Consider the following 7,867-nt stretch of genomic DNA (forward strand, 5'->3'; position numbering starts at 1 on the left):
TCATTTAGTATGCTTGGTGTCTTTATAAAGAGAGAAGAGGAGCAGAGATAGGCATACAGGGAGAAATCAAGAGACTACACAGGCAGACTGGAAAGCCTAAGATGGCCAGCAACCAGAAATAAGACAAAGGCATAGGTTCTCCCCAGAGTGTTTCAAAGAACCTATTGTGGAATATGTCTTGGTGCCCTTATTTTTAAATCTTAATTGAAAAAAAACAGTAAATATTAAATTTGTTATCTAGAAAATATTTTAGATACTTTTTCTACATTATAAAATTCCTGGAATTATTTCTCTGATATAAGTTAAATGAATATTTTGCAATCATTGAAACATTATCAAAAAATTCTTGAATCAGTCTTGTTTTAGGTAATTAATTTTATGTTGTATATCAAAATACCCAACCATAGAAAGTGAGGAAACATATCATAAAGCATTGCTTCAAAGCATCTATCTTATAAAATCATAATCTATGGCCCAGAACAGTTGAAAGTCATAGATCTCTTTTATTTTCAATTTTTTAGCTGCCAAGATAGTGTTTGTCTTCAAATTTGATTACAAGAAATTTAAGATGACAATTAAAACATGAAAGAAGTTACGATTAAATTAAAAATTTACTGTAATACCCTAGGCTGTCAAGTACTAATTGGTATCTAATTTTGACATCCAAACTCATTAAGAGTCTAAGCTGGCTTCATAATAACATGCATGAGAAAATGGCCCCAAAGCATAGATGACTGTCATCCTTCAACGGGCTGAGGAATACATTACTATATGGCACACTCTGTCATGGGGTGCTATGTACAAACATCTGCATGGTTGGAGCACCAGCAGAATCCCTCATCTTATCAAGCTCACAAAAAGGCCAAATCGATATTCCTCCAATTCATTTTACAAATCCCAAGTGGAAATTCCATTTGCCTAAGACTTCTTGTCTCTTAATTTCTTTGATTTTTTAAATTATAGAGTATGAATAGAAATATCACTTTCACATCAATAAATGTAATTCCAGGGTTTGTCTATATTGACTGTCATTCAATACACTTGCCATCCCTAAGCTAAACTCCAGAAATTTCTGGTATCAAATGCAAATGGTCTCAAATAAATGTTAATGACATTAAAACATAATCATTCATATGTCATTTGTAGGCACATACTGAGCAATTCCTATAAACAGATTCATGAGAAAAACTGTTTAGTGGGAAAGTTTATGTTGAATGGTCAAATTATAGAGGATTTCTCAATGCATGGTTTAAAGTGCAAGTGAAGGTAAGGTAAATTACTCTTTCACTAACATCTAAATTATTCTTGAATTACATTTTATCATATATCAGCCTTCCAGAAGTAAGAGTGAACAGGACACAGGCATCTTGATGGAACGGCATCTTGTGCTGTGCTAGCGTGTGCCATTCTTGGGCTGAGCTTGAGCAGTATGGATAATAATTGTTTGGATGAATAAATAGAAATGCACTGGTAAATTTGTGGAAAAATGCATATTTCTTATGTCAGAATAATCAAAATGATGTTAACATAGATAATAAACAAACATAAATAGCATTAAGTTGAACTATAATAAATTTAAAGGCTTGAATTTACATCAGAAGTTAACTATATAAGTACAGAATTATGCAGGTATGGAGCCCATTATGTCATGGCATTGAGAAATCAAAATGTTTAATGCAGAGGGAACACTAAGAGAGATGCATTAGAGTAGTCTTCAATTAGGAAGCGGAGAGTAGATTTTAAGAACCCAATAACAAATTGCAGATTGGCTCAGTGGCATTATGGCTTTTGGCTTCTATTTTGCCATTTACTGATTGTAAACACTCTCGGTTCTGTTATATAAAGGCTCTAAGTCTCATGTTCATCATCAAGAAAATGGGTAAAGTAACAATATTGACCTCAGGGATTTCTTTGGGTACTAATGAGATGTAACTCCTCAACTTTACATTTGTCATTTAAAAAATGCAAAATGTTGTTAGTTACTAATCCAAGACAGTTTTATTGAATAAAAAAATCCCCTGTTGTACTCTTGCTCAAAATGCTAAGATGTTATTTATTTTGTCTGCTAAAAAAAAAAAATCTGTGATGTTCACAAACTGCAGTTGGAGGTGAGAAGGTAGTTAGGGGGTGTGACAACAAACTGCCCACTAACCCTAATCCCAAATTTTTCTAAATTGGCTTTCAAAGTTCATCTTCTTCTTCTTCTTCTTTTTTTTTTTTTTTTGAATTTTATAAAAATATTTAATTAGTGGAACAATGGGCTTTAAAAAAAAAAGAGGAAACACTGTAAATTAAAGATTTACAAATGAGTAACATAATGGCCATCCTGGGTAAGAATTCAGGTCAGATAACTGTTATTCAGAGCTCTTCCCATAATCCCAACTTCATAGCAGGGTCTAGTTCCCTCTCTATTATCAGGGTGTAAATCCTGAAGCTGCTCAGTGGCAGGGCTAAGCCTTCTTAGGCTATTCCCCTTCTCCAGGGTCACACTGTGCTCAGCCTAAACGGGCCATGTGATCGAAATAGACCCAGCAAGTCAATGTGTTCCTAACCCAGAAGTACCAGCTATACATTTGTTTGTTTGTTTTTGAAGTTAACTAAACAACTTTATCCTCACCACGTTCAAATCATAAAAACCAAGAATAGCTGGGTGCAGTGGTACACACCTGTAATCCAGCATCTTGGGAAGCTGAGGCAGGAGGATGTAAAATTCAAAGCCAGCTTCAGCAACTTAGCTAGACCTGTCTCTAAATAAATATAAAAAAGAGTTAGGGATGTGGCTCAGTGGTTAAGCACCCTGAGTTCAAGTAACTTCAACATATCTGCACTGGGTAACTAAGTGACCGCGGCTGTCAATAACAGACATAGGCAGAGTAAGGTTGGAATGAATGGATTTGACTGATTTGTTCAGTTTCAGCTATCTATGATTTAGAAGGGTAGAAATTTTTATAATCAGTTGGTTATCAGGGTCTAAGACTGGGGCTTGGCCTCCCATTTCTATCTTTTGGATAAACTATTTAAAAATAACTTATAGAATCAAATTCCTTGCTGCCAATTTTCTATCTTTTGGATATAAAGCCTTTTTAAGCAATTTACAGAATCAAATATAAATTCTTTACAGTGATATTCAGAATCTATCACAATCTGACTACATTTTCTTTGTTTTATTCCTCACTGCATATTCCATGCATTTGTTCAGATAAGTAGACACTTTCAAAACACCATATTTATGTGGTTCCTTTTGTCTTAAAACCCCATCTTTTCTTCGTCTGTAAAAATCCAACTTATCTTTAAGGATACAGCTTACTTGTAGGCACAGGCACCTTCCCAAAGCCTTTGCCAATTTTATTAACCTAAATTAATTGCATCCTCACTTGTGTTCCATCTACAGTATATTTGTACTTCAGTGTACTTCTTTCAGCCTTGTTATTACATACTGCATTCTCAGGGGTAATAAGCTATTTGAGAGTGAGCATGTACCTTGGTCATTTTTGTATCCCAATTTCCAAATGTAACAATAAAATTTACTAAATTATTCATTGTGGTTTCTCCAAAGCATCAACTGTAGATATTTTCAAATAGTGCACAAATATATACATAAATATATGAATATACATTTTTAAATAAATGTTTTCATTTTTAATTTCTTGAAATTTTAGTGAGAATTCCCTCCTCCCCCTCCCTCCTTCCTTCCTTCCTTCCTTCCTTCCTTCCTTCCTTCCTCCTTCCTTCCTTCCTTCCTTCCTCCTTCCTTCCTTCTTTCCTTCCTTCCCTCCCCTCCTTCTCTCCCTCCCTTTCTCTCTCTTCCTTTCTTTCTTGCTTGCTTGTTTTCTTTCTTCCTTCCTTTCTTTCTTTTTATATATTGTACTGAGGATCAAACCCAGGTCTCACACATGCTAGACAAGTACTGTGCCACATTCCTAACCATGATTTTTCTTAATAAAGCACCATCTCAGAAGTATCTCAAGGTATGTTTCATCTGAAACCCATGGTATTCTCCTTGGGAACTGGGATTGAACAAACAGATAGACATTACTGCTTTGTTGCCTGGTCTTCTGGTTCTAGGAATATTTTATGTACGAACACATGTATGAGACAGCCAGAAGAACCCTAATGGTCATGTGCCTGATATTTAAAATGGCAGTATTCCTAAAATATAGTCTAAATGCCAAAAGTAAAAACTGTAAGAAGCATGAATTCTAGTAAGTTTGGAATAATAACACTTGCATAGTGGAAAGTTGTAAGATCAAACTTCTCAAGAACAGTTCTGTGTGTTGGGTTAAACATGTAGTGCTCTCTCTTTAATCAAAACCACATGAATGACATCGACAAAAGCTAAAGATATAGAAACCAATATTTATACAAAATCAATCACACAGAAAGTGAAAAAGCTATGACTTGATCTAGTTTTCTTCTACTTCTACACCCTACCATTCCATATGACCCCAGCCCCCTGCCTGAGTCAGGGGGAAATGCATACACTGAGGGTTTCTAGAATATAGTGGCCACCTTTTTTGGTAGAATATGACTCTAGATGTACATTTAATGCTCCATTAATAATAAGTGGCAAAGAATAGTTGAATACAGAGTTCCATTCTTGAACTATACCTTTATCATCTTCTAAGACCTATTTCAAAGTTCTGGCCATTTCATGAGATTGTCAATGGGTGAAGCTAGTATTAAATACTGTTTTCCCCTATAGCCTATGATGAACAAATCTGAAGCCAGTCTGGGCAGAATTTTAGTCTGTGAGGCTCAATTTCAAATGTATTAAAATCCTTTATGGACAGGTTTCAACGTATGCATAAATTATATGAAGTATGAAAACTCTGGTTAGATTTTTTCTAAAAATTTACCAGCTAAAAAGTGATTATTTGAAAAACCTCATTAATTTAAAAATTAAAAATTCAATAATCACAATAAATAAAATATTCAATAAGGGTAATATGTATATAGCATTGAAATGAGATACATTTCAGAGTACCTAAAGGAGCTCTTCTCCTTGGAGGATATATACTTTAGGAGCAATATCAACAATGAAAGACTTATTTATTAAGGAATAAGAAGGAGGTAATAGATGACTTTTATTTCCCAAGTATTATGCCCACTTATTGTTCCCATCTTCTTCTTTGGGTCAAGGAGAGCCTTAAATAAGTAATGTTAATTTTGTATTTTTGGATGGATATTTTTTCACACCAGGGACCTATATCACATCTGCTTCCTGCCATTCCTTTGAAAAATTTTATGGTAATTATTCATGCTAAATGTGTTAAAACAATATGCATGGTTTTAGGTCTCTTACCAAGCCAATATAAAAGTTACATCATATCATATAAATGTTAGCATTAAGGTTGGGAAGGTAGCTCAGTGGTACAGTGCCTGCTTGGCATGTGTGAGACCCTCGATTGAATCCCCAGCACTACATTAGAGATTAAGATTCCTTCAAATCTTGATACATTCCCTGCAATTCAGTTAATACTATCATGTTTAAATGGAACCTTATGTGGAATAGAAGAAATTCCTATGATGAGTGAAGAGATACATTAAATCAACTCTGATCTTTGAGATGCCATCAAACTTTGAGATTCTATGATTTCGTTTTTTAAAAACTCTTAAGACATTCCCCATGAAAATATTATTAAGACCCCTTTTCACTTCAGTATGCTCCTATGAGAAAGCCAACAAGAAAGTATACAGAAGCTTGAGAACAAAACTCATTTTAATGCCAAGAGAATAAAGAACTGAAGAGATAGTGTTAAGCTTATCAGTATGACTACTAGCCTCATTCAAAAAATTAGCCCTTCTGATTATTTTTAGACTTAGCAATAATGAATAATTCTTTATGGTTCTTTTATTTTTTCATAGCCTTTCAAAACCATTGAGATCTATAAGAAATATCTATAAAATGTAACACATTCTTAAATACTACTTGAATCAACAATGATAGGAAAAATATTCTTTAATTTATAATGTAATGATTAATATAGATAGTACCTTTTCTATACTTTTCTACACTAAACAACAAAAAAGCTGCAAAATATTTTTAGCACTTTTTTTTTTTTTTTACAATTAGTAGGCATTCAGGAAAAGGTACATGGAACAATGGATGCAGAGCATATATTTAAAAGTAGGCTTTCTCCATATAACTGTAAGGAAGTTTAACGTTGATGATACTGTTCACCCTGAACACATTACAATAAAAACAAAATGGACTGAATTTCATTGTAATTAGGAAGGAATGTCTAACCAAAAGTTTCATAAAGATATGCTGGAAGAAAGAGAGTATATATCTGGTTACACCTGTGAATGCAGACTCCTGTATGTTATTCAGTTGAAATATATTTCCAAGACTTAAATATAATTCTTAGCCACATCCTCTATCTATCAAATCACCATTTTTAATCACCTATTAACTGAAGGAATACTCAAAAACCTTGTTTTGGTGTAACTAAACACTGTATTATATTGGACTGAGATCTAAGTTGAGAAAAATAATTCTATTTTTCTTAACTTTGATGATAAAATCAGAAAAACATGGATACCAAAGCACCAACTCAATTTAGCCCACGTAAGTTACCTATAGAGGATCATTGTTCAGGTTTTAGCACTTTTATCTGTTTGTAGTGGAATAAATGACCTAGTCTATTTCTTAATTAAACAAGACATTTTGTATGTTACGCTCTTTTGAAAACTCCATTTTAATAGAATTTAGATTCTCCATAGAGATGGAACAGTATGATTAGCTGAAACAAAGAGTCTTCTTTATTGGTGATTTTAATAATGATTTTTTTTTTTTTAATAATAGTTGGTACACTGGGATGGAAGTAAAAGAAGAGAGACAGAGAGAATACATTTAAGTGACTTTTTAGAGACTCAATAATAAAATGAAAGAAGAAAGATCACAGCTAATGTAAGTAGCATAAGCTGGGGGATATGGTTTTTCCTCAGTGGAGAGAAAATCATGTTTATGGGTGTAAATTGGAAAAAACAAAAGTGGAAGATTCATAATACAGAGAATAATGTATGGTGAAAGATCATGATCCTATGGCCAAATCCTGATTTTATTTTCATTTTATTCAATTTTCTCAAGTCTACCTTTATTGTTTATATTCTTAAAGTTTTGAATAGAAATGAATGCATTCCTGATAACTGGCCAATATGAAAGCTGCTATAGAAGTACAGCAAGAGTCTAGAGTGGCTCCAAACTGCTGGACAGTTTTAACATTCTCTACAACAAATAAATGTCCCTCTGGGTCCTCTTCTTCACTTCTCCCTCTTTGAATGGAAGCAGAGAGGAGTTCCCTCTGGGAAGCAGCACACCATTCCCCAGTGCCCGGCAGCTCCTCCTCCCATCTGCCTCACCACCATTGCTACTGCCCTGGAAGCACACCCATGCCCAGACAGAATATCTTTCCTTTCCTTTACACATAATTGACTTCCCATCCCCTCTCTCCTTTTCCCTCTGCTCTTTTCTCTTCCCTTCCTATTATTTCTCTTTCTTCCCTTCCCTATCATTTCCTTTCCTTCTCTTTCTCTGTTTTCCTTTCTTGGTCCTCTTTATATATTTTCCCTTTGTCTCTCTTTTCTCAGCATTTGCACCCAACCCTATCTGCCAACCATGGCTATCATGGCCACAGCCAGACTCTGCTTTTTATTACTTCCTGCCCACAGGGATCTAGCACTGATGTCATCAACTGAACTCAGTCTCTCTCAGTCTAATCTCTTTGGAGCACTCAGAATACAGTCAAGACCAGGTAGGCGGAGGTGGGACTGTATTACTCCCTATTTAAAATGCACATATTGAGCTTGTATTCTCTGATAGGCACAATGAGAAGTATTCAACCAAGGCTGCAGCGTGGGGCAGGGC

Source organism: Sciurus vulgaris (genome assembly GCF_902686455.1).
Source record: "Sciurus vulgaris genome assembly, chromosome: 7".
In the NCBI taxonomy this organism is placed as follows: domain Eukaryota; kingdom Metazoa; phylum Chordata; class Mammalia; order Rodentia; family Sciuridae; genus Sciurus; species Sciurus vulgaris.